Raw genomic sequence first — 27,314 nt, forward strand, 5'->3', positions numbered from 1 at the left:
TTGAACACTGTGCTCGTTTGTTGGCTGTATCAATTTCTCTCTTCACTTTGGTTTTGAATATTTCTTTCTTTAACTTCTTGTTCACAGTTAAGAAATATTTTATACAGCACTTAAGTGATGGCCTATTTAGATATTTTCAACTCAGTTGAAGATTGATTTTGTACCTTTATTATTTGGACCAATCATTTCGAATCCCTCGACTGTTGCCATGCTGTCTGACTGCCTGTCTGATATTAACTCACGATGAGCCAAATCATCTTGTAGACTAGTGCCATCTGGTTGGCAACCACTAGAAAGTCTGCGTTACAGCCCAGGTCCCGTCCAGCTTCCTGGATGCCCACTTAAGTTCATCCAGATGGTATGCTCAACCCCAAGCTGAGCTTTAAACCCCACACCCAGTCCGACACCAATACTCCCTACTTTCATCTCTGAAACATTGCCCAGTCCATCCCTTCCTCAGCCCTGCTGTTGCTGAAACCCTCGTCTACACCATTGTCATATTTAGACTTAATTTTTCCAAATGTGTCCTCGCTGGCCTTCTGAGGTACATGCTCCATAAACTCCAATTCATCCATAATGTTGCCTGCTGCATTCTATTCCACACTAAATCCAACTCACCTATCTTTCTGAACTCCATTTGCTCCCAGTCCCTTAGCACATCAGTTTCAAAATCCTCATCCTTGCATTCAAATTCCTTCTTGCTTTTGTTCCACCTACTTCATCAACCTCCTCCAGTGCCATGTCCTTACCTGCACCCTCCATTCTTCCAACTCTGCTCTACTGCACATTCCCCCCCAACTTCCACCATGCCATCTGTGGCACCGACTTCAAGCATATTGCCCCTAAACTGCACAGACATGAGATGAGGACAAGAGTAGTCTCAGGCTCAACTGTGCTGCTCCCTATGGTGAAATAACCTAACACTCTCACTTTTTAATCTCACTCATAACAACAGTGACTGCACTTGGAAAAAGTACTTAATTGGCTGTAAAACACTTTGGGACATCCTGAGGTCATGAAAGTCGCTATATAAACGCAATTTTCTATCTTTATAAAGAATAGCCGTTTGAATGATGTATCAGATGACTACTAATCCCTGAGAAACCTGAATAATATGTTCAGTATGTGAGGGGAGAAAATGGGGGAAAAGAGCGATACAATTTCACCATTGATAAACATGGGCACTGTACTGATCTTCTGGTCGCTTTGTCTTTATAGATTTTCAGACTGCCAATCCATGTGATGTTTTCTTCTATGAGAAATTCCATTATTTTGTATTCATTGAGGAAAAGGTCACGGGCTAGGATGGAAGGTCAGATCGACCATCACCAGCCAATAGAAAAACCATTGTTTTTTTTAAAGCAGCCAACTAATCTGTTTCCAAACATTCGAACTTCATTGATGAGGATCCAACTCTTACCTGCTGCCCAGCCCACGTGGGACAGGAAATGTATTTTTGTAGCAATCTCACTCCATGTTTTGTTCAACAATGACAGATCCCACTGTTCCCAAACAGCAGCTTTGCATTTCTTTTGTTCATTTGCAACAATTTCACTCTGCTATTTTTGCTTTGCAGTGGAGGCAAGAATTTGTGTGAGGTTAATGAAGCTAAAGTATTATTGGCATGTTTTTAACCACAATTATGGGGTGATATGGTGATATTATGATGAAACAGCTTGCACTGGATCAAAGTGAATACTTTTAGTATAAATGTACTTATTTTGTGCCAGATTTAGGTAAAATATGCCCCATGTATCAATGTTTATTTACTCTATGTATATTTAAATAAAACAGAATACTAATGATTTTACATGTGCTTATTTTCTTAATTTACTCTCTACTAGTAGTACACCATTACAACTTAACTCTGGTATATTCCTAAATAATAAATTATCTTTATTTCAAGACTAGAAAAACACAGCTTAGACAGAACACGAGTGACACAAACCTGTTTAGTGAAAGAGTCTAAATTTCAGCTCAAATTAGCAGCTTAATTATCAACTCTAATTTTATATGTGTTTGTACATGCAGTCCAAGATAAAACAAATGTTTGCCAGCTCTGTTTAGTTTAGAAAGCAGTATATCTTCCGATATATCCTGGTTTCCGCAATTAAACATAAGAATCTGGAACTAGTATTCCAGTCACTTTTACTCTAAAGCTATCACTCAATGTAAGAATGAGTCAAGCTGCATTAGATAGCACACATTGTCTGGATGGCTTCAGCAAGCCAACAGCTGGGTGCTCTTATACAGCGTCAATAGATGTCCAAACAAATCTATTTCTGGCTGCTCTCTTGACCTGAATAGCCTATAAATGTTGTGGTCTATGGCTTTGTTCTTTACAAAGACTGTTTCAGCGAGCATTATAAAGGCTCAGTTGAGGTTCAGCAGAAGTCCATGATTCAAGTTTAAGACGAAAAGGTGAATATTTCCCAGTATCTGTGCAAATCTGTTTTTAGAGATTGCAGCTTTTGTTGAACTAAACTCATAAAAAGGAAACTTCATTAACTCCTTATATTAAGCACTGTATCACTATTTAATGCAGATGTGTTTATAAGAATTGAAGCCATGAAGAAATACGTGTAGTGAGATCTAATGTTTCCTTTAGAGTTAATAAATTTAGACAGGAAATTACCACATGTAAAGTCTGTTCAATGAATCTGCAGCTTCTCAACTCCAAATTTGAATAAATATCAAATTCAGTAATATTTACCATTAATAATAAATATGCTGTGATTTTATTCCATTCAGCTCTGGAAAATTGGCTGGACATTATTTAAAATGAGCATTTTGTTGTGGTTGTTAAGTCTTTGAAAGCAATAGCCTGAAAAAAAATTACTTACCTAATGCAACAGCTCTATTGAACAGGAAATTCATTCATTTTAGACACACTAGCATTTTATATGATGGTTCCAAAGGGCAGAGAAACATGCATAAATGATTAATTGTCTTAAGATGTAAAATGTTCTCTCCTGTCTTCAATCTTGAAGGTTTGCACTGTTTTGTCCCAAGGTGTTGCTGAGGACCTAAAATGGTCAGTTTTACTGTTAAGATAGGAATAGTATAACTCCAAATATCTCAAGCCTTTTTGACACACTTCTGAATATCTCTGGGAATATATAGTGATCTATAAATTACTGCACGACTTGGTGACCTGTCGTGGGCAAAATATTCTCTGATTTACAGTCAAAAGAATTTCACTCAAGACAGCAACAAGTGCACATGGTGAAATATTGTTCCAGTACAGCATACGTGCCATTACAAGAAGGGGCAGCTGTATTGATTTCAACCAAGTTACCTTTGAGGACTAAATTATACCAGTTTAAGAATCACCCTATGTCCTGTTAAATCCAATTCAACAAAAATAAGTGATTTTTTTTGTGTCAAGTACTTTTTTATTAGAACAATAATAATAAGCACATTATGCAGATCAGCACTGTACAATTATATCTTCGACACAATGATTTTAACATCTCTCCGGCTCACTGATGAGAGGGTTGAACTTTAGTTTTGATTCAGGCACCTTCACTTACACGAGCTCGAAATAGTCTTTGTTCAGCACTCACGTCTGCCAGCTATTTTATTATCATTGTTCAAACCTTTTTCTTGAGCATACTCATTTACATTTAGTAAAACAGTCGTGCTCTAACAAAGGTAATTAACATGCATCACCATGGTTAGACGGGCCTGAATATTTCAGCAATAGTTATACATTAACCTTTCTATGCAGACTGACTTCATAATGGATCTTGCAGTCCTCTCATCCATATGAGTATTTTCAGATTTTATGGAGTGCCTTGCTCACATACAGGTAAGAGCACGACGCCACAATATTTCCCAATCCATAGAATGTTTCCGAAGGAGGATGTTTGAAAAAAGCAATAGCGACAATATAAAATGGTGACCACAACTGATCAAATTAAACTAAAATATAGGCCCCAATATTAACTCGGAGGCGCATTGGGAACGGGGTGGGGGGTCTGATATCACGTGGGAAACCCAGAAGTAAGTTCAGCGCGTCTGTCAGTGACATTTTAATGCAGACTGCTCATTATCATTTCACTTCCGTCGATTGTACGGCATAGGGCACGATGAGGACCCACCTGGCACAATCTCAACTCCAGCATTTACAGGGCCAATCCAAAGATGGAATTTGGAGGAGATGGAGTTGGAAGCAAGAGAAGACGAGGCGTGACCATGGATTCAGGATGCTCAAAGGCTGCTAAGTGCTCTGTACTGACAGGCCTTCCAAGCACACTGACCACGATTGCAGAGAGAATGGAGCAGTCCGCCCCAAGCACGAGTGGGATGATGTTGCAGGGCATTGCGATGATGGCTTCTTGCATGGATAGAGTGGCCAACTCCGTGGAACATCAAACGTGTCAATCAAGTGAGTCCATGCATGCCTCAGTGACAACCCTCGCTCTTGATGCACTGCTGGGGGCTGCGAGGAGCTGGAGAGAGATGCTCTTCCCCAGCAACAGGAGGAAGAAACCTGCTGCTGCCACAAAGAAGGTGTGGCTGGAGGTGGCCCAGGAGGTGAGCAGCAGGAGCATTGTGCCACGCTCCTGGATTCAGTGCAGGAAGCACTTTAATGACCTAACCAATTCAGGAAAGGCAGTACAGTTGCACATTCTCCTACATCCTGCTGTGCACATCACTCTGTCTTGTCGAGCCTAGTCCATCACATCACTCCTCACACTCATTTACCTTGCAAGTCACAGAATCACAGAATCACAGAAACCCCACAGTGCAGATAGAGGCCATTTCGGCCCATCGAGCCTGCACCGACACATATCCCACCCGATCCCCGTAACCCCTACACCAACACATATCCCATCCTATCCCCATAACCCCACGTATTTAATCCCCCTAACACTAAGGGTCAATTTATCATAGCCAATCAACCTAACCCGCACATCTTTGGACTGTGGGAGGAAACCGGAGCACCCGGAGGAAACCCACGCAAACACGGGGAGAATGTGCAAACTCCACACAGACAGTCACCCGAGGCCGGATTCGAACCCGGGTCCCTGGTGCACCTATCCATCTATTTTTATGCACTTTCTCACATCCACATCTATCCATCCACCACTGTCACTCACCCTCATCCTTATGCAATTTCATGCCTCTCCCTGATAGTCACCCTCACTAAATGCACTGCATCCATCAGGTGAACACGTGCCATTACAGTCACTCATAGGTCTGTTCTTTCCCCCGTTGTGGGAAAAGAGAGCACAGAACACTACGGAAAGGGAGAGAACTGGAGGTGGTCCTCCACAGAATTCCCAGCTAACAACTGCAAAGGAGGAAGCGCTGAAGATTAGTGGCATTTCGGTGTACCAGGCCATCAGAGATGGAGACTTCCCAGCTATCTGGTGACACAATTAAATATCAGCGACCTACATGTCATACAACACTCAGTCATGTAGATTTGATTTAAACAGCGAGTGAAATATGATCATCTTCATAATGATAACTTACAACATACTTAGCTTGCTAATACTAATTCATATATTTTCTCTCTGCCAGGGCCTTCATGCGTGCAGCATGGACCTCACGGACGATGAATCCTCAGAGGAGCTGATTCGTTCTGAGGGTGCACAGTCATAGGACTCATACTTACCATACACCAGCTCAGATACTCGCACCTGGTGACTCACACTTCACAAGTGAGCAAGAGCAGATGCTGGTGGCAGGAACAGCTGTGACGCATTGGAGGGTGCTGTCCTCTCCAAGCACTGCCCAGCTGGACACAGATGCTGTACCCCGGGGGCCGTTGATGAAAAGGATAATCATTGATGAGCAGTAGAGAATGTGCTCTGTACTGACAGGCCTTCCAAGCACACTAACCACGATTGCAGAGAGAATGGAGCAGTCCGCCTCAAGCACGAGTGGGATGATGTTGCAGGGCATTGCGATGATGTCTTCTTGCATGGATAGAGTGGCCAACTCCGTGGAACATCAAACCTGTCAATCAAATGAGTCCATGCATGCCTTGAACATGGCTGTGCACACTCGGGATGCCAACATGTCTGCCGCCTTGAATGGGATGGCAGCTACCTTAGCCTTGGCCTTGCAGCGCTGCACTGATATACACCAAAGTGCTCTCCAGCAGAGTGGTAGCAGTGAAGAGCTTTTGGCCCATGAAAGGGATGATGGCGAAAGAGGACATGGAAGTGGGGACTCCACTCAAAGCCCTTCCACTTCTTACCCGTTGCCCCCTGCCCCCCAGTCAGTACCCGACATGCTGCCTCATCTCCCGATGGCTGAGTCTGCCCTTGCACAGGTGCAGGTGGAGCAGTCTTTGGCGAGGCCTTCAAAGGCTCTAAAACCCAGAGGTCATCGGCTAAGAGCATCTCAGCAGTCAGCCGGGATCTGAGCATCCTGCCTCTACCTCTGCTGAAGCTGCAGGGGTTGCACCGCATAGGAGTGGAAGGAAAAGGAATAATAAAGCTTAGTAGTTACACAAGGGTATGTACATGGGTGTATGAGAGAATGTTATGTTTTGAAGTTTCCATTCTTTAGCAGAATCACATAAATTTAATTAGTGTGCAGCACTTTCCCATCTTGCCCATTCTTGGTTGTTGGGTGGCAAGTTGATTTTTAACTTGATTGATGATGAATGGCAAGACATAAATTGACGGGGACCAATGTGGGGATGTGCAAGGAGTGGCTGGTTGTTTGCAGGACTGTTTTGTGTTAGTGACATGGGTGGATGGGTGGGGATGAGGGGGCGGGAAATGGTGGCCGTTACATGTGCTTCTGACATCGGTCCACTGGTGTAACTTGAATGAACCTTGCACGAATAAGGGCATCCCTAACAGCAATGTGAGCAGCTGGTGCTGCATTGCCCTCATCACCTTCTTTCTCCTCCTCCTAGGAATCGTCCACAGACGATCTGTGCTCTGCACCTCGTTCCTCCTGCAGGTCCAAACCTCACTGCAGCGCAATGTTATGCAAAGCGCAGCACACTACAACCATTGGCTGGTGTGTACTGAAGGTTACCTCCAGGTCTGTCCAGGCACCTTAATCACATCTTCAGCATGCTGATGGCTTGTTTGATCACACATCTGGTGATTATATGGCATTCATTGTAATGCTGCTGGGCTTCATTGGTTGGGTTTCTGACGGGTGTGATCAGCCAAGTTTGAAGTGGGCATCCCTTGTCTCCAAGCAGCCACCCCTTAAGTGTGCTTGCAGGTCCAAAGAGGTCAGGGAGCTTGGACTGCCGAATGAAAAAAGCATCATGGCAACTCCCTGGGAATCTTACACACCCCTGCAGGAATATCTTTTTGTGGTTGCATACCAGCTGCACATTGATGGAGTGGAAGCCCTTGTGATTCACAAATACTCCTGACTGATCTGGGGGTGCGCAGATTGCCAGGCGTGCGCAGTCGATGATGCCCTGAACCTGTAGGAAGCCAGCCAGAGCCGCAAACCTGAGCACCCACTCGTTCTGACTGGTGTCATCGCAGACGAAGTTCACATAATTGCTGGCCCTGGCAAACAACCCATCAGCCATCTGTCTTAAGCATTTGTGGGCCATCTACTGGGAAATCCTGGATGTGTCTCCAGCAGAGCACTGGAAGGATCTGGAGACAAAAGTCTTGATGGTGATGGTAACTTTGACAGCCACTGGTAACACATGGCCACCAGGTCCAGCAGGGAACCAGTCTTCTTCTAGGAGGCTACAGATATCTGCCACCACCTGATGTGACAACCTGGGCCTCCTGAGACACTGCTGCTCCGACATGTCAAGGAAACTCAGCCTCTGCCTGTACACCCTGTGTCGCAGGCAGTGCCTCCTGCGAGCTTCACCCCTCTGCTGCTCCGTTCTCTGCTGTCCAACTGCAGGGGTCTCAATAGCAGGCTGGTTCTGCCGCTGCTGCTGCTGGTGCTGGTCATATTGCTCTGCATCTGAGGTCCAATCTAAGGCAGCCAAGAGACTTCCTCCTTTGCCCCATTCCCACTAATCTGTTGACCACTAATGTACTACTAGTGTTTATATCAGTATCACTGCACACAAGCTAAAAACAAAGATGAACAGGCCTAAAAAGTGAATCTGTGCTCAATCAGCATTTATGAAAATAAATCATTTTTTGGGGTCCAGAGTTCTTTAGAATTAGGGGTTGAATAAAACACCTCAATCACTAAGTACAGAACATATCCAAGTACTTACAAGATACTGGTTCATTAAAATTACTTTCTTAAATTTGGCGCGCTGTTTCTGTTCTTTCACAAATACACCACCCATTAGCCCTCCGTCTTTCACTGGATAATCACGCCTCTGCCCGCACTTTATTCGTCTAATTTATTTATGACGTAAATGCAGCTCAATTTCCCTTGCTTTGATTGGTCAGTTCAGTCACCCCGGTTTGACATCATGGTGGGCGGCGTCTCCAGCACGTCACGACCCAGGTTGTTGAAACATCAGCCACACCTGCGATAGCTAATTATAGTGTACTGTTTATGGATGTAACTAATGGGGGTGAAATTTTAAATTTAATTTCCTAAATCTGTAGGCCAGAGTTCTTGTTTATTGCCTGAAACTATTTTACATTTAATCACTGAACATTTTATTTGGGGATTGGTTTCCAGAACCGGGGATGCTTCCGGGGACATTGTTTGTCTGGGGACACAGTACCTAATCCGGGGACTGTCCCAGAAAACGGGTACGTATGGTCACCCTATGTTAACCTGTCCTGCCACCTTCAAAGATTTGTACGTAAACACCCCCTGTTCTTGCACCCCCTTTAAAATTGTAACCATTTAGTGTATATGGTCTCGCCTCATTCTTCCAACCAAAACCTCACACTTTTCTGCATTGAATTTCATCTGCCATGTGTCCGTCCATTCCACCAGCCTGTCTATGTCCTCTTGAAGTCTATTACTATCTTCCTCACTGTTTACGACACTTCCAAGTTTTGTGTCATCTGCAAATTTTGAAATTGTGCCCTGTACCCGCAAGTCCAAGTCATTAATGTATATCAAAAACAGCAGTGGTCCTAGTACTGAACATTGAGGAACCCTACTGTATACCTCCCTCCTGTCCAAAAAACAGCCATTCACCACAACTCTCTGTTTTCTATCCCTGAGCCAAGTTTGTATCCATGTTGCTGAGTTGAAAGCTGAATATTAAAAATAGAAATACCATTAGCAATTCAAAGAATTTCTAGTGTTAAACAATTATTCGGTGCTCTATCTGCCTTAGTTAGCTTTTCTGTTTCTCCAGATTTGAGTTGAGTGTGATAACATCTTTGAAGGATGATGAGCACACATCAAGAATGTGCTTGGTCTATAGATATAAATACTCAATAAACTGTAATAAAATCAAAAAATATTTGGAAGTACACAGCTGGCCTTTCAGCTTCTATAAAGAGAAATGACAAGTTAACATTTCAGGTGCAGACCCTTTTATAGAATGGTATCCTAGAGTTCCAGAATTTATAGCGTTTTTAATATATGAGAAAACTGTACCTTGGTTGGCCAATTATTTCTAAACTAAATGTTAAGTATGTGTATTGTATTGAACAATTAACACAAAGACTTAAACGTATAACTCAAACAGGTCTTTACTGGTTGGAGGTAGGGACTACACGTAGATCTTTACTTCATGCCCACAGGCGGGAACTGAGGGGAGATCAGTACCCACAGTACTATTTATACCCCATGGCCAGGAGTGGTACTGCGTATCACTACGCCCTACAAGTAGTGCAGTCCTGTCCATAGGTTCAAAGTAGCACACATATTACATACACAACATTCCTCCCTTCTTAGCTTTACAGTCATCTCCCCATTTAACATAACATAATAACCTATATACATATATAACTTCAGGTTTACATAACAGAATAACATAGATACATAGATAACTTCATGTCAAAACAGATCACAGATTCAGTCTCTGCGGAAAACAGTTCACAGATTCAATCTCTGTGGTGTAGTCGGTTCACGTTGCTGGAGTGACTCATTCAATAGTCCTTCCATGGATTTAACAGTTTGAACTTCCGAACTGAATTGGCTCCGTTCGGAGGGACCACGTGTGTGATCTGGTAGAGGTAATAATGGTTCAGATGGGTCATCTTCTGTTTCGACTTTTCCTTTTCTGCTTCTTGGAGACTCTCTGGGCTCCACTGTCAGCTGCCAGCTGCATGCGCAGTTCCTCCTTCTCTTCCTCCTTTTTCCGTAGTAGAGCCACCTTCTCCCGATGTTCCGTAGACTTTCGGTGCTCCTCCATGATTTCTGTATGGTGGGAGTCGAAGTTACAAGTTGGGCAGGACAGGACATAGTAATATTCGGTGTCGTCCTGATCTAGGCCAGCGAGAGGGTCTTCTATTTCCTCCATACCCAGCTGGGCGTTAGCCAGCTTTTGTTCCAAGTCCAGACATCTTTCCTGAAGAGACTTCTTCATGCGTACCTCTTCATCCAGCTTTTTCTGGGCTTTCAGCAAGTCGTTTACTAATGACCTCATTTGAGATTTTACTACTTCAACTTCTTTTGGAGATTGATTGATCGGACTATTCAATCCCTCTACCGGAGCAGCTGTTTCAGCGGTCTGTTGTTCTACGTTGACGTGAGTCAGCGTACTTTTGGCATCCAAGGGCTGCTCTGTTGCAGTCATCTCAGTCTGTGTTGCCACCTCAGCTCTTCCAATAACCTTTGAGAGCTCCGAACCCCTTTCGTTTGAATATTGAAGTTCGTGTTCAAGTTTTTCCCATTTCAGAGTCCTGTCCTTCAGCATATGCAGGAGTTGGCTGACCGTTAACTCCTCTGACATCAGACGTTTTGTGTGCTCCTGCTCCATTTTCTCCATCAGCTGCTTCTGTTGTCTTTCCAGATTCTCCAACTCTATATCAAAGAACTCTTTCGTTGCATTCAACTCTTGCTCAAAACGGCGAAGCATTTGTTCTAATTGCTGTTGTAGTTTGAAATGGAGTTGAGTTCGAGCCCGGTGTCCCTCAGAAATGGGCACATCAGTAGACTTGCCAGACTCAGAATCCACAGTTAAACTATGTTGTTGTTGTTCAGTGGAATTCTGTGCTGAAACTTTGTCTTTTGCACCTGAGTTGGGCTTACCATCATCCGTTCCAGAGTCTGGGCCGACTATCTTCACCGAGTTCTCACTCGTTATTGTTTGTAGGAAATGCCAGTCCATATTCATTTTCCTAATCCACTCCCGTCCTAGTAGTGGAGGACCTCCTTCAGATATCACATATAAGTCCATTATTTGACTGTCTTCGCCCTTGTGGGCCACTGCAACCTCTATTTTCCCGATGGGATACACTCTTTGCCCCGTGTATGTTTTCAATATAATCCCCGTATCCTGTAGGGGAATATGTTGGAATAACTTTCCATAATCTTTCTTATTTATGACCGTCAATGCCGATCCAGTGTCCAATTCCAGTTTTACTTGGACTCCTTCTATCTGAAGAGTGACCCAAATTGTCTGGAGGTCTGCACCCTTACCCGCGTTGAGTACTCTTAAGCTAGCCAGTTCATTACTGCTAGCGTCTGAATCGGACTCCTGTTCGGTCACCTTGTGTACCGTTGCGTATTTTCCTTGCGGTGACTTCTTGTTGCTGGTCTTCTTCCCTGACCTGCATACTCTAGCTATATGTCCAAGCCTACCACAAGTTCTACATTCTTGGTTTTTAAACCAACACTGGTTCTGATCATGCGTTGTCTTTCCACAACGATAACATTTGCCAGAACTCACACCCAATTTGTGTGCACTGAGCTCCGGTGACCATAGCTGCATTACTGCCGTGCCTCTCGCTGCGGCTTCGTGTGCTGCTGCCATAGTGACCGCCTTCTCAAGCGTCAGCTCATTCTCCTCGAGCAGTCGCTTTTGTGTATCCTGTTTAAATAAACCACACACAAATTTGTCTCGAAGTGCCTCTGTCAGTCCCGTTCCAAACTGGCAATATTTCGCTAATTTACGCAATTCCAGCAAATATTCAGCATTGCTTTCATGCTGTAGCTGCCTTCTGTCATAAAATTTAAATCGTTCCGCTAGCATCAGCGGCGTGGGGTTTAGATGATCTTTCAGGACAGTAACAATCTCATCGAACGTCTTATCCGCCGGTTCATCTGGTGATAACAGGTGTTTCAATTGCCCGTATGTCTTCGCACCCATTAAATTTAATAATGTTAGAGCTTTATCTTGGTCACGAATTTTATTGGCCTTACAATAATTTTTTACTCTTTCAACATATATGGCCCAATCTTCGAGGTCACTATCAAAGGTGCTAATATTCCCGTGTTTAGGCATTGTAGATTTGCAATTTCTCAGATTTTATTTTCTTTACTTGTTATCAAAGATGGCGGCTTCCCGCTCTTGCCGTCGTCCTCCGCCCACAAAATGGCGGTTTTCCCGCGCTTGGCGGTCTTCACCCGTCCCCCGACGCCGTCTCCCTTCAGCCCCCGAGTGCGGCCCCTATCTTCGCCGCGATCGCCCAAGTGCGGCCCTTATCAGCGGATGCGATCGCTGGATAGCGAAGTGGCTCCCGACCGAAGCGGCTCTTGCTCGCTCCCTCCCGGGCTCTGGCTTACCCGCTCACGCGTTTCACCGCGGCTCTTATCAGGGATTGCGATCGCCCTTATCTTCTCCAACTTCCCCAGCCCTGTCTTTGCAGCCAACACTGCACGGCTTACCCCACCACCTAGGTTGAACAAGGAAACTGCAGAAAGACTTCTGTCAGTCGCTGGAAGCTGTCAGGATGGCTGCTGCATTCCAGTGCTCAGTCGCTGATGGAGGCTTCAGAGTCCTAAAGCCTGTCGCTTCTAGTGGGGTGGTGATGTTTGAAACCTCTCTTCAACTGCCGCAGGGTAAGAACCTGACTTGTCGCCAGTGTTAAGTATGTGTATTGTATTGAACAATTAACACAAAGACTTAAACGTATAACTCAAACAGGTCTTTACTGGTTGGAGGTAGGGACTACACGTAGATCTTTACTTCATGCCCACAGGCGGGAACTGAGGGGAGATCAGTACCCACAGTACTATTTATACCCCATGGCCAGGAGTGGTACTGCGTATCACTACGCCCTACAAGTAGTGCAGTCCTGTCCATAGGTTCAAAGTAGCACACATATTACATACACAACACTAAACAGTAAACACTCAGATCAATTGCTCTAAGCCATCTGTAGCACAAAATTGAAACAACCAGAAAATAATCACAAAGGCCAAATCAATCACAAGACATTTAGTTCATTTCATTTTTTGTTGATAAGCGTTTTTAAGCATAGATTTACAGGCCTTTAAATTAATGTATCTAACATAGAAGATAGGAGCAGGAGTAGGCCATTCGGCCTCTCGAGCCTGCTCCGCCATTCAATGAGATCATGGCTGATCATCCAAATTCAGTACCCTGTCCCTGCCTTCTCCCCATATCCCTTGATCCCTTTAGCCTTAAGAAATATATCCAACTATTTCTTGAATATATTTAATGAACTGGCCTCCACCGCCCTCTGTGGCAGAGAATTCCACAGGTTCACCACTCTCTGGATGAAGAAATTCCTCCTCATCTCAGTCCTAAATGGCTTACCCCTTATCCTTAGACTGTGACCCCTGGTTCTGGACTCCCCGGCCATCGGGAACATCCTTCCTGCATCTAGTCTGTCTAGTCCTGTTAGAATTTTATAAGTTTCAATGAGATCCCCTCTCATTCTTCTAAACTCCAGTAAGTATAAGCCCAATCGACCCAATCTCTCCTCATATGTCATTCTTGCCATCCCAGGTATCAGCCTGGTGAATCTTCACTGCACTCCCTCCAAGGCCAGAACATCCTTCCTCAGGTAAGGCGACCAAAACTGCACACAATACTCAAGATGTGGTCTCACCAAGGCCCTGTACAACTGCAGCAAGACATCCTTGTTCCTGTACTCGAACCCTCTCGCTACGAAGGCCTTCTTAACCGCCTGCTGTACCTGCATGCTTACCTTCAGCGACTGGTGCACAAGGACACCCAGGTCTCGTTGCACTTCCCCTTCTCCCAATCTATTGCCGTTCAGATAATAATCTGCCTTCCTGTTTTTAACACCAAAGTGGATAACCTCGCATTTATCCACGTTATATTGCATCTGCCATGCTTCTGCCCAATCACCCAACCTGTTCAAATCATACTGGAGTTTCTCGGCATCCTCCTCACAGCACACACGCCCACCCAGCTGTGTGTCGTCTGCAAACTTGGAGATATTACATCTAGTTCCCTCGTCCAGATCATTAATATATATTGTGAACAGCTGGGGTCCTAGGACTGATCCCTGCGGTACCCCACTAGTCACTGCCTGACGCTCGGAAAAAGACCAATTTATTCCAACTCTTTGCTTTCTGTCTGCCAACCAGTTCTCTATCCAAGTCAATACCTTGCCCCCAATCCCATGTGCCTTATTGCAGCCCCACAAGCAGCAGCTTAAAGAAAAATCACATCTTGAGGAATGGCTGCACCTGGTCCCTGCAGAGGAGAGGAGAACAGGCAGTGCACACAAGGGCTTATGGACTCAGGCAGTACATACTTTACAGCATGCACATGTGGATTCTGAGCTTCAACTTCAAATAAAAATCTTCAAGGAAATATCGAGATATTAATCAAATTCATTATTAAAAGAAATCATTGTAGTAGTTTATTCTGTTTAATGTAATTATTAGTCATTTGTGTGAGAGAAGCAGCGATTTCATTCAATAGATTAGAATGTATTGAAAAGCGGGGAAATAAACATTCTTTGATATAGGTCAATTTGATCAAAAGTGGGATCTTTGAATGAATCAGTGTAGAAACCTGCTGTTAAAGTAAAGCTCGTTAGTATCAAAGTGGGGGAAGTCAGTGCTGTACTTTAGGGGCGTCCAATATTTTTGTCTTCGTGGGCCATATAAGTGTGTATCATCATGGACCACATATCGTGGGAGTCACATAAAGTTTCAATCCATGTTCACACTAATTTGCATACATCTCAAGCTGCAGATACTAACAGATCCAAGTATTCAGATTTAGGACTTATCCGGCAATGAAGAAAGAGTGCTAAAAATAGCCCTTTCCAAACTTCCAAACCCATGAAATGTAAACGCATAAGAAGTATAAGCTGCCCAGATGTCAAGGTTCAGATTGCCAGGGCTTGGGGGGTCATATGTGGCCAATAATTTGGATTCCCCTTGCTCTCTACAGTATGCATCTGAAGGTTGACTGAGAGATTGAAAAATCTTCTGGGGTGCATGGGTAATATACACAAATATATGTATTTATACAATTACATATGTAGTGTATATTGTGTTTATCCTATTTTTATATACAATGAATATCGGCCTACTCCCAAGGTCCCCACCATCACAGAAGCCAGTCTTCAGCCAATTCGATTCACTCCACGTGATATCAAGAAACGGCTGAGCGCACTGGATACAGCAAAGGCTATGGGCCCCGACAACATCCCGGCTATCGTACTGAAGACTTGAGCTCCAGAACTAGCCGCGCCTCTAGCCAAGCTGTTCCAGTACAACTACAACACTGGCATCTATCCGACAATGTGGAAAACTGCCCAGGTATGTCCTGTCCACAAGAAGTAGGACAAATCCAATCCTGCCAGTTACCGCTCCATCAGTCTACTCTCAATCATCAGCAAAGTGATGGAAGGTGTCATCGACAGGGCTATCAAGCGGCACTTACTCACCTGCTCACTGATGCCCAGTTTGGGTTCCGCCAAGACCACTCGGCTCCAGACCTCATTATAGCCTTGGTCCAAACATGGACAAAGGAGTTGAATTCCAGAGGTGAGGTGAGAGTGACTGCCCTTGACATCAAGGCAGCATTTGACCGAGTCTGGCATCAAGGAGCCCTAGTAAAACTGAAGTCAATGGGAATCAGGGGGAAAATGCTCCACTGGCTGGAGTCATACTTAGCACAAAGGAAGATGGTTGTGGTGATTGAAGGTCAATCATCACAGTCCCAGGACATCGCTGCAGGAGTTCCTCAGGGCAGTGTCCTAGACCCAACCATCTTCAGCTGCTTCATCAATGACCTTCCCTCCAACATAAGGTCAGAAATGGGGATGTTCGCTGATGACTGCACAGTGTTCAGCGCCATTCACAACTCCACAGATAATGAAGCAGTCCATGCCCGCATGCAACAAGACCTCCACCACCGGTGTACTGTGGCTGCAGTGTGTACTATCTACAAGATGCACTGCAGCAACTCGCCAAGGCTTCTTCGGCAGCACCTCCCAAACCTGTGTCTTCTTCCACCTAGAAGGACAAGGGCAGCAGGCGCATGGGAACACCACCACCTCCAAGTTCCCCACCATCTTGACTTAGAAGCATATTGCCGATCCTTCATCGTCACTGGGTCAAAATCCTGGAACTCCCTACCTAACAGTACTGTCGGAGTACCTTCACCACATGGACTGCAGTGGTTCAAGAAGGCAGCTCACCACCACCTTCTCAAGGGCAATTAGGGATGGACAATATCCCTAAGTGAATTAAAAAAAAGGTGCAGCTGATGACAGGTTTATTTATGTATTTACAATGAACAGGCAATGCATCTTTATGTAATTATACCATGTTACTTCCACAGATTATTTATTTATTTAATACGATACGTAAATAGCGCAAATTTATTTCTTCATTTATTTTTTAAAACCAAGCTTACTAAAACAGATTATCTGGTCATTATGACATTACTGATTGTGTGTCCCTGATGTGCGCATTTCCTACATTACAACAGTGACTACACTTCAAAAGTACTTAATTGGCTGTAAAGCGCTTTGGAGAGTTCTGAGGTCATGAAAGGCGTTATATAAATGCAAGTCTTTCTTCTTTTACATTTTTTAAGTGTAAAAGTGGTGGGCATGGGACATCCACTAAAAATATTAAGTATCTGGAGTGTCACTGAGTGAACTGATTGATCATTGAGTATGAAATATATGATCAGGTCATGTCCTGGGTGTCATTCTTTTCCCAGGGAGGTTTTCAACAAGTACTATTTGGTAACGAGAGATATATAAAACTAATTAAACAATTACAAATATCAGATTTTCTCAGTCTAGAAAAGAATCCCATTTGCAAGTACATTTCTAAAAGCTGTATTATTATTATAGGATATAGTTTACCAGGAGTTATCCCTCTCACCTTCTACTGCTCCTCACCCATTACGCCATCACAGCTGTATATTACACCATATGTGTGGTATCAAGCTAAGAGGTAGTTTGGCGAAGGAAAAGAGAAGCTGTAGTTGGTTTTTGTAGTCATTTGAAATAATTTGAATATCTTGATATAAAATGGCAAATCAGGAAAAAAACATACAAGTTGTTAAACTCTCGAGAATGGACAGTATTCTTGCAAGTGGCAAGGGACGGGGACAATGGTAACTGTTTAGATAGACTAACTCACCAAATAAGAGTGGCAACATATTTTTGGCCCCTGTCTAAAAATACAAGCTCCCCCAATAGTTCAGTTGGTACTAAACTTCCCAGTGTAAATAGGAGGGGAAATATCCCGAAATAAAATTAGTACATGTTTGGTCTTTTTGGTCTTTGCTCAGATATTTCTCTCATGTTCAATGTCAAGGATGGCTCTGATAAGCAAGCCATATCTCCCGACAAACTGTAATGTGATTTTATATGCACAATATCCAGTAATGTAGTATTGCCTAGGGGTTGCACAGGCATCCTTGTTAATGTAATAGTTACTGAATTAATACAAACCCCTTGTGTTCCCCTAGTCCTATGATAGCAGAAGAATAAACACGATCAAGACCATGTGACTTAGGCTATAAACTACAAATCAGGTTCAATAATATTAATTAGATAGTAGCAGAAAATTGATACAACAGATTTCACTTGCTTACAGAACATTTCATTTAGAGCTCATTGTATGTACAAAAATAACAAAGAACATGGGCTTTTCACTAACTCTGAGTAAAACTAAACATGGTTAACATAAACGAATTAGATTTCGTCTAACCATCTTAGAATCTCCTCCGCCTCGATGAATGCTGCTGATTTTGGAGTGCAATACCTCTCCTACCATTTGAGACAGAGGAAAACAAAGGTCTCTTCCATAGCTCAACCAAGCTTATCAAATTAAAGTGATAATTTCCCAAACTCCTCCCAGATGTGTCACCCCAGCCCACTTTCTTGTGTTTCCCAGCACTTTATATTGACTGATTTGAGGATAAAATGAGCAGTCTACATTAAATGGTTTTGCAATCAAAATATATTTGCATAGGAATAATGCCTTTGAAGTGACATTTTGCATACCTGACAGTAATGTGCATCCTCTCTGCCATGTAGAAAACATTAGGAAAGAGAAACAGATTGCTGGGGGATTCTCGCTCAGCAGGTAGTAATGAAATTTAAAATGAACAGCCACATCTCATAAATAGATAATAAATATATATAGAGAGAGACTATTTTATGATTTGAAATGTGACAGAACACCAATTCATCACAGAAATCAGGTAGAATAACATTTCTGGATACACACACACATTTGCCAAAAATAATCTTACAGCAATACTTACAACTGTTGCCATGGTTACTGTAACTGGATCAGAGCAAGTTCATACCACGGAACTTATCTCTTCCTATCTCGACTCTATCTTTTCTCCCCTTGTCCAGTCTCTTCCCACCTACATCCATGACTCTTCGGACGCCCTCCGCCACTTTAACAGTTTCCAGTTTCCTGGTCCCAACCGCTTCCTTTTCACCATGGACGTACAATCCCTCTACACCTCCATCCCCCACCAGGATGGCCTGAGGGCGCTCCGCTTCTTCCTTGAACAGAGGCCCGACCAGTCCCCATCCACCACTACACTTCTCCGCCTGGCTGAACTTGTTCTCACATTGAACAACTTCTCCTTTAACTCCACTCATTTCCTCCAAATCAAAGGTGTTGCTATGGGTACCCGCATGGGTCCTAGCTGTGCCTGCCTTTTCGTGGGATATGTGGAACATTCTTTGTTCCAGTCCTATTCAGGTCCCCTCCCTCACCTCTTTTTCTGATACATTGATGACTGTATCGGTGCCGTTTCCTGCTCTCGCCCTGAACTTGACAATTCCATTCACTTTGCCTCCAATTTCCACCCTTCCCTCACCTTCACATGGTCCATCTCTGACTCTACCCTTCCCTTCCTCGACTTCTCCGTCTCCATCTCTGGGGATAGGTTATTGACCAATATTCACTACAAGCCCACTGACTCCCACAGCTACCTGGACTACACTTCCTCCCACCCCGCCTCCTGTAAGAACTCTATTCCATTCTCCCAGTTTCTCCGTCTCCGCCGCATCTGCTCCAACGATGCCACCTTCCACACCAGTGCTTCCGACATGTCTTCCTTTTTCCTCAACCGAGGATTCCTCTCTACCGTGGTTGACACGGCCCTCGACCGTGTCCGTTCTATCTCCTGCACTTCTGCCCTCACCCCTGCCCCTCCCTCCCGGAACCACGATAGGGTTCCCCTTGTCCTCACCTTTCACCCCACCAGCCTCCACATTCAACGGATCATCCTCCGCCATTTCCGCTACCTCCAAAGTGATCCCACCACCAAACGCATCTTCCCCTCCCCTCCCCTTTCAGCATTCCGTAGGGACCGCTCCCTCCGAGACACCCTAGTCCACTCCTCTATCACCCCCAGCACCCCTTCCCCTTCGCCTGGCACCTTCCCGTGCAAGCGCAGGAGATGTAACACCTGCCCCTATACCTCCCCCCTTCCCACTGTCCAGGGCCCCAAACACCCCTTCCAGGTGAAACAGCGATTTACTTGTACTTCTTGCAATCTAGTATACTGTATTCGCTGCTCACGATGCGGTCTCCTCTACATTGGGGAGACCAAACGCAGATTGGGTGACCGCTTTGCGGAACACCTCTATTCAGTCCGTAAGTGTGACCCCGAGCTTCCGGTCGCCTGTCATTTTAATTCACCGCTCCATTCCCACTCAGACCTCACCGTCCTTGGCCTTTTGCATTGTTCCACGGAAGCTCAACATAAACTCGAGGAACAGCACCTCATCTTCCGATTAGGCACTTTGCAGCCTTCCGGACTCAATATCGAGTTCAATAATTTCAGATCATAACCTCGGCCCCTATTACATTTTTACTTATATTTTTTAACCACCCCTTTGTTTTGGGTTTCCCCCCCCCCTTTCCTTTTTTTTCTCTCTCCCACATGGCAGCTGTCTCATTCTGCCAGAACATTTCACACCTAATCTCAGCTGTCTTTTGTCTCCACTAGTCCTATCACCATCTCGTCTCATTTTAAATACCTCTTAATGTCTCTTCACTTCTTTTGTTCTCTCCCAGCCCTGCCTTTCGATCTATTTCATTTCCTTTCCAGTTTTGAAAAAGGGTTTGACCCGAAACGTCGACTCTATTTTCTCTCCACGGATGTTGCCTGGCCTGCTGAGTTTTTACAGCATTTTCTGTTGTTATTTTAAGTTCATATAGATATATTAAAAGGGAACATTTACTTACATTTCTTATGGAGAGAAAACAGTCAGACATGATGAGAGAAGGAGAGAGTGTGGAAGAAAGAATTAGAGAATGGAAGACTAGGAGGGACAGTGCTAAAGAACAAGAGATGCAACTTCATTAAGATCAATTAATGTTGTACAATAATATTAGACACTTTGATTCCCACTCTGTGCTGAGTTAGCAGATTTCAGTGTTCGAGCTACAATTTTCCCTTCTATATCCTCACCATGTTGAATTCAAAACTCGGGGTCAATTTTAACTGTTCCTACTGGTGGGAAATGGGCAGCAGTGAGATAGTCACCTGTTTTACACCCCACCCAATTTTCCTAGTCCAACTCATTCTTTCCCAGGATTTCAAAACTGTGGGACTCTGTAGCTTCATCTTTCTTCTACAACATTTGGACTTTTAAAGCTAAGCTTGACATCACCTAATCAAACACGTCTTTCTGATTTACCTCATTGTCTTTATTTACACAATTGTGGGGTCCTGCACTATGGATTTCGGGCCCTTCACCTTGGTGTCTCAATTTTTTTTAAATTATCATATCACACCAGCACTGGTGTTGTACCCTCTTGTCACAGTTTGGGATTGTTTGGCCATTTTTCTGTGGAAAGGACCTGAACTTTGGCTCCTTTAAAATGCCTTTTGAACAAAATCTCACCTAACAGGGGTTAGCTTCTCAAGGCAGTTACATAGGATTGTGAAACCATCGGCAGACGAGAGTGATTAAAATGCAAGATAGGGAACTGGTTCTGCTAAAACCAAACAATGGCCAATTTACTAACGTGTCTGATCATTCAGAAAGACAGCTAGCACCTTGGTGTTGAAGAACGTTTTCGATCTCTGTTGGTCAGGGAGAGAAGCTTTTAAAAATCAGAACACACACACACACCAAAAAGGCAGAAAGCTGCACGGGAGGGAGATCTTTGTCCTCGGCAGCAGGACACATTCCAGAGAGAAATTGTTCTTTTAAGTTGAATAAGACTGAAGTGGGCTAACACTCGCATTTTCTTTATTTTTGTAACAGTACACATAGGGAAGTTGTACCATTTGTACTAAGCACCTCTTATCAACATCTGTCATTTGTGCTTTACCTACTGTGGAACTGAGCAGTTTACCTTATAAACCAGACATCGCTGCTGTAGTGTATGTACCCGTCTACCTTTAAGAGAACTATTGTATGTAACCGTTCACCTTTAAGAGAACTATTTTAGGTGTGGCACTACTTTGTTTGGCTTCTGTATACGGTAATACCGACGGTGACCACACCAGTATATAAGTGTTGTGCCAGGAGTTATTGGGCAGATTCGCCCTGACCTTCGAATAGTAAAGTCCTGTTTTAAGTTACTCTTGGAGTCTGTGCATTAATTAGCTAAACAACCCACAGACTTTACAGCTGCACCTTGTGTGAACTTGGTCTGCCTTTGGAGCGATTTTTAATTTCTAATTCTCACCAGCTCTTTATGGCATTGCACACACAAACACAATGACGGCAGTATTCATTTTCCACTCAGAGTACCATAAGAGATCACCAAGATCTTTCTGTTTATTATTTATACCTTTCCCTTCCATTCTGGAGCTGGTTTCCCCACTCTTTTTCTTCCTTCCTTTTCACAGCCTGACTGAGATAACTTTTGTATATTATCCAGCAATTTTCAATTCTTTCTAGGCTTTAAAAACATGTTTACATGTTATTAAACCCTTTTGCTGCCTCTTTGCAACAATAGTTAGCTGTACTCTTGCTTTCACACGTTTCGACCTCTCCAATCCAATATAGGGGCTGTACAGCATCCTAAACCAGTTCTGACAGATACTGTTAGACCTGCTATGTATTTCCAGTATTCTCTATTATTAATTATTACTACACTTGATAGCTTCTCATGATCTTTTATCCTTTGAACATATGAACGGGATTAAGCCATTCAGCCCCTCGAGCCTGTTCCACTATTCAGTTAGATCATGGCTGATCAGTATCTTAACTCCATCTACCCGCCTTGATTCCATAACCCTTAATACCCTTGCCTAACAAAATCTATCAATCTTAGTTTTGAATTGTTCAATTGACCTAGCCTCAACAGGTTTTCGGGGGAAGAGCGAGTTCCAGATTTCCACTACCCTTTGTCTGAAGAAGTGCTTTCTGACATCGCTCCTGAACGGCCTGGCTCTAATTTTAAGGTTACTCCCCTTGTTCTGGACTCTCCCAGCAGAGGAAATAGTTTCTCTCTGCCTACCCTATCAAACCCTTTAATTATCTTAAACACTTGAATTAGATCACCCCTTAATCTTCTATATTCAAGGGAATAGGCTAGTCCATGCAACCTATCCTCATAATTTAACCCTTTAAAAGATCCCATGGCAACGCCCCCTCCCCCCCCCCCCCACCCAATGAGGGCAATTAGGGATGGGCAATAAATGCTGGCTTTGCCAGTGGCATCCACATCCCGTGAATGAGTAAATAAATACAATTTTAAAACGATAATATGGAATTGGATGGTGCCCCATACGTGTAGGACTATCCTTATAAAATGGAGGATGTCCTGCAACACGTCAACCATATCAGATCTATTGGAGTAATAGCCATGTCCTATTGTACAACAACCACAACTTTAATTAAAAGGCTTGTTCACGTGTATTTTATTATACCTTTCAGAATTTTGATCGAGTCCTCTCTTAACTATCTTTTCTTTGATGAAAACAAATTCAGCTCTGCAACTCTCGCTTCACGAGGCTTAGAATTATCTTAGTCGGCCTTCTCTTAACTTTCTCCAATGCAGCAATGCCTTTTTGATGGGATACCTAAAGAAAAGACTTGCACTTCCACAGCACTTGATCATGTCTTTCAGAAACATCTCAAAGCAAAAAAAAAGACTAACTTGCCATTTATTGCTGTTTGACGGACCTTGCTGTGCACAAATTGGCTATTCCATTTGTCTACATAGGAACAGTCACTGCACTTCAAAGTAAAGCTGATAATAAGCTGCTGTACAGCCATGTTAGTGTTGCTGTCTCCCCACACAGAGGCCTCATACAGTTGGCAGCTTCCCCAAAGAAAACCTGCCAGATTTGATAAGGCTGGCCAGTGCAAAAAAAAGAAAAACGTTCCTAGCCAGTCGTCATAGCAAATGCAAGAAGTTTAGTTTGGAGCTGCAGCTGACTGTGCTCGACCAGGCACTGAGGAAGTGGCACGGTCACAGCAGACCAGCACTACTAAAGCAGCTTAATTCACTATATCTAAAGTACTTTCTGAGAAGTGTGAAAAGGCTTTCCTTCTTACAGCCATCAAAGAGTGAACCTTTATCCCATCGGTTTGGGCTGGTTTCAAATACAGGTTCCAGGAGTGAAAGTACACTGTGCAAGATCGCCTACGAGGTACATTGACGCCCTCTTTCATTCTCAATGGGATTGCTTCTGACACAAGAGTGGGTCTGCTGCCATATGTTAGTGACAGTATTTTTTACTCTATTCATGGCCCAGTCTGTCTGATGAAGCTGGGAGTCCAGGAAAATGAGAACCACTTGTTGCACCGTTTATCTTGCCTAAGAGTATGTTAGTCCATCATTGAAGTGCTGCCACTTGCCCATCATGGGAGCATGCACCAAGCAGCATCAGTTATGATCACCGTTACATCCATGTCAGATTAGAGAGCAACAGTAGGCTCATACAGTAATGTATCTCCACATTTATCAAGCTAACAGTGATACACAAAATACCTATGTAGACAAAAGGTGTGGTTATAATGCATCTGTGCTGGTGGTTGTTCTACAGGTTTCAAGACATGTTATCAGAAGGTCTCCACATGTGAATAGTTCTTTGACTTGTGCCTTTTGCCACACAAAGAACTTCCTTGTATGAATTTGGACAAACTTGGCGGCAGCAGAATCGGCAAAGCATGGATCACTGAGGAGATTGGCTAAGGGACAGAAAGCAGAAAGTAGTGGTGAACGGTTGTTTTTCAGACTGGAGAGAAGTATACAGTGGTGTTCCCCAGGGGTCGGTATTAGGATTACTGCACTTTTGATATATATTAGTGACCTGGACTTGGGTATACAGGGCATCATTTCAAAGTTTGCAATGACACGAAACTCGGAAATGTAGTAAACAATGAGGAGGATAGTAACAGGCTTCAGGAGGATATAAAAACAGAAAATGCTGGAAATACTCAGCAGGACAGGCAGCATCTGTGGAGAGAGAAACACAGTTAACGTTTCAGGTCAAGGACATAGACAGACTGGTAAAATGGGCAGACACATAGCAGATGAAATTTAACACAGAAAAGTGTGAAGTGATACATTTTGGTAGGAAGAATGAAGAGAGGCAATATGAACTAAATGGTACAATTTTAAAGGGGGTGCAGGAACAGAGAGACCTGGTGTATGTACACAAATCATTGAAGGTGGCAGGACATGTTGAGAAGTCTGTTAAAAAGCCTATGGGATCCTTGGCTTTATTAATAGCAGAGTAGAGTAAAAAGCAAGGATTATGCTAAGCCTTTATAAAACACTGGTTAGGCCTCAGCTGGAGTATTGTGTTCAATTCTGGACACCATACTTTAGGAAGGATGTCAAGGCCTTAGAGAGAGTGCAGAAGAGATTTACTAGAATGGTACCAGGGATGAGGGACTTCAGTTATGTGGACAGACTGGAGAAGCTGGATTGTTCTCCTTCAAGCAGATAAGGTTAAGAGGAGTTTTGATAGAGGTGTTCAAAATCGTGAACGGGTTTGATAGAGTAAATAAGGAGAAACTGTTTCCACTGGTAGAAGAGTTAGTAACCAGAGGACACAGATTTAAGGTGATTGCCAAAAGAACTATGGACATAAGAACATAAGAAATAGGAGCAGGAATAGGCCGGGTGGCCCCTTGAGCCTGCTCCACCATTCAATAAGATCATGGCTGATCCTGGGCTCAAAGCCACTTCCCAGCCTGCTCCCCATAACCCTTCACTCCCTTATCTTGCAAAAATGTGTCCATCTCCACCTTAAATGTATTTAATGACCCAGCCTCCACAGCTCTCTGGGGCAGAGAATGCCACAGATTTACGACCCTCAGAGAAGAAATTCCTCCTCATCTCAGTTCTAAAAGGGCGACCCTTCATTCTGAAACTATGCCCCCGAGTTCTAGATTCCCCCACGAGGGGAAACATCCTCTCTGCATCTACCTTGTCGAGCACCTACCTTGACGACATGAGGACAGTTTTTTTTACACAGCAAGTTGTTATGATCTGGAATGCACTGGCTGAAAGATGGTGGAAGCAGATTCACAGAATCACAGAAACCCCACAGTGCAGATAGAGGCCATTTCGGCCCATCGATCCCCGTAACCCCTACACCAACACATATCCCACCCTATCCCCGTAACCCCACGTATTTAATCCCCCTAACACTAAGGGTCAATTTATCATAGCCAATCAACCTAACCCGCACATCTTTGGACTGTGGGAGGGAACCAGAGCACCCGGAGGAAACCCACGCAAACACGGGGAGAATGTGCAAACTCCACACAGACAGTCGCCCGAGGCGTAAATTTCAAAAGGGACTTGGATAAATACCTGAAGGGGAAAAATTATCAGGGCTATGGGAAGGATCAGGGGAGTGAGATTAATTGGATAGCTCTTTCAAAGAGCTTGTACAGGCACGATGGGACGAATAGCCTCCTTCTGTGCTGTATCATGCTATCAAAGAGCACTTAAGGTGAATACCATTTCATTCTTCTGTCCAAATGGCATCGTCTTTCACTCATTCATAGTAAAAAAAAAGTAGGAAAAACTTGTATTGAAAATATATCTAAAAGATGAACTATTTCAGCAAAAAAGCAAAATGCATAGAGCCACTGTGGAAAAAATATTAAATAAACATTCATTTGATAACCAGAAGTGCAGGATATTGTGCCTGTAGCACCAACAAATGGTAATGTTCAATATATGAAAGAGGATAGGTTAATGTTTTGGTGGAAGTCACGCAATGCTGCGCTAGGTTTGTTTTGCAAGTGTGCAGACATACAATACACAATGCTGTGGGCACTTTCTCACAACTGAAATATACCTACAACGCACAGCTTCTGATGCAGTATTATGTTAACTCTCTTGTAATTCTGTTTCAGAACAGCAAAAAAATGTCATCATTGTCCCTTCATGAGAATCATTTGTATACACATTTTGCTGGGATGACATTACAATTATCTCTTGCAGTCTTCAATGTCACTTAAGCTCTACTTTTAACTGTCAAAACTATTGCTTTCATTTTGCAAAGACAGTAAAGAATGACTATAATGCTGTAACTTAATCCCTAGATTTTTATGCCACCTATACACCATTTGGCTTTTGTCTGTGGCTGTTGCTATTTGAACCCCTCAAGCAATATACAATTTGATTAATTTCAAAATGTTCACAATTATATATATTATTCATCTTTTTGTATTATGAGCAAAATGATCAGAAACAATGCAGTGTTTAAACTGTAAAAAATATATTGTATGTTTTTTGATGTACATAGTAACATGAAAATTTATAATTAAACTTCAAGAGCTCATGTACTAGTGCCACTCTCTTGCTTTCTAGTCCTTGCACAGAACATTGTTCATGTTGGTGAAGAGAGGTTAACAATCGCAATGAAGCAAAATGCAGTGAGTGACTGGAGAATGTAGCCCTGAAATTCATGGGCCTGGGAATGCAGTGTAAGGTTGGCAGGCAAGCCAGAATTCGGGAAGGGACCAAGTTCCGCTGGATCCCCAACCCTTTACTGAGTAATGGGAAATATATCGCCGATCCTTCATCGTCGCTGGGTCAAAATCCTGGGACTCCCTACCTAACAGCACTGTTTAATTGTTCTACATTAAAGGCACTATATAAATGTA

At 43.5% G+C, this 27,314-nt stretch overlaps 1 long non-coding RNA gene across 1 annotated transcript; it reads left to right on the plus strand.

Moving 5' to 3' along the window:
* The first annotated feature begins 2,325 nt into the window (after positions 1-2,325).
* LOC147106265 (uncharacterized) lies at positions 2,326-27,314 on the plus strand. Its single transcript, XR_015081475.1, has 3 exons — positions 2,326-2,421; positions 8,602-8,675; positions 27,019-27,314. It is a non-coding gene; the product is annotated as an uncharacterized LOC147106265 (long non-coding RNA).

This window comes from Somniosus microcephalus, chromosome 16, assembly GCF_052327205.1.
Source record: "Somniosus microcephalus isolate GS21.2 chromosome 16, FLI_Smic_1.0, whole genome shotgun sequence".
In the NCBI taxonomy this organism is placed as follows: domain Eukaryota; kingdom Metazoa; phylum Chordata; class Chondrichthyes; order Squaliformes; family Somniosidae; genus Somniosus; species Somniosus microcephalus.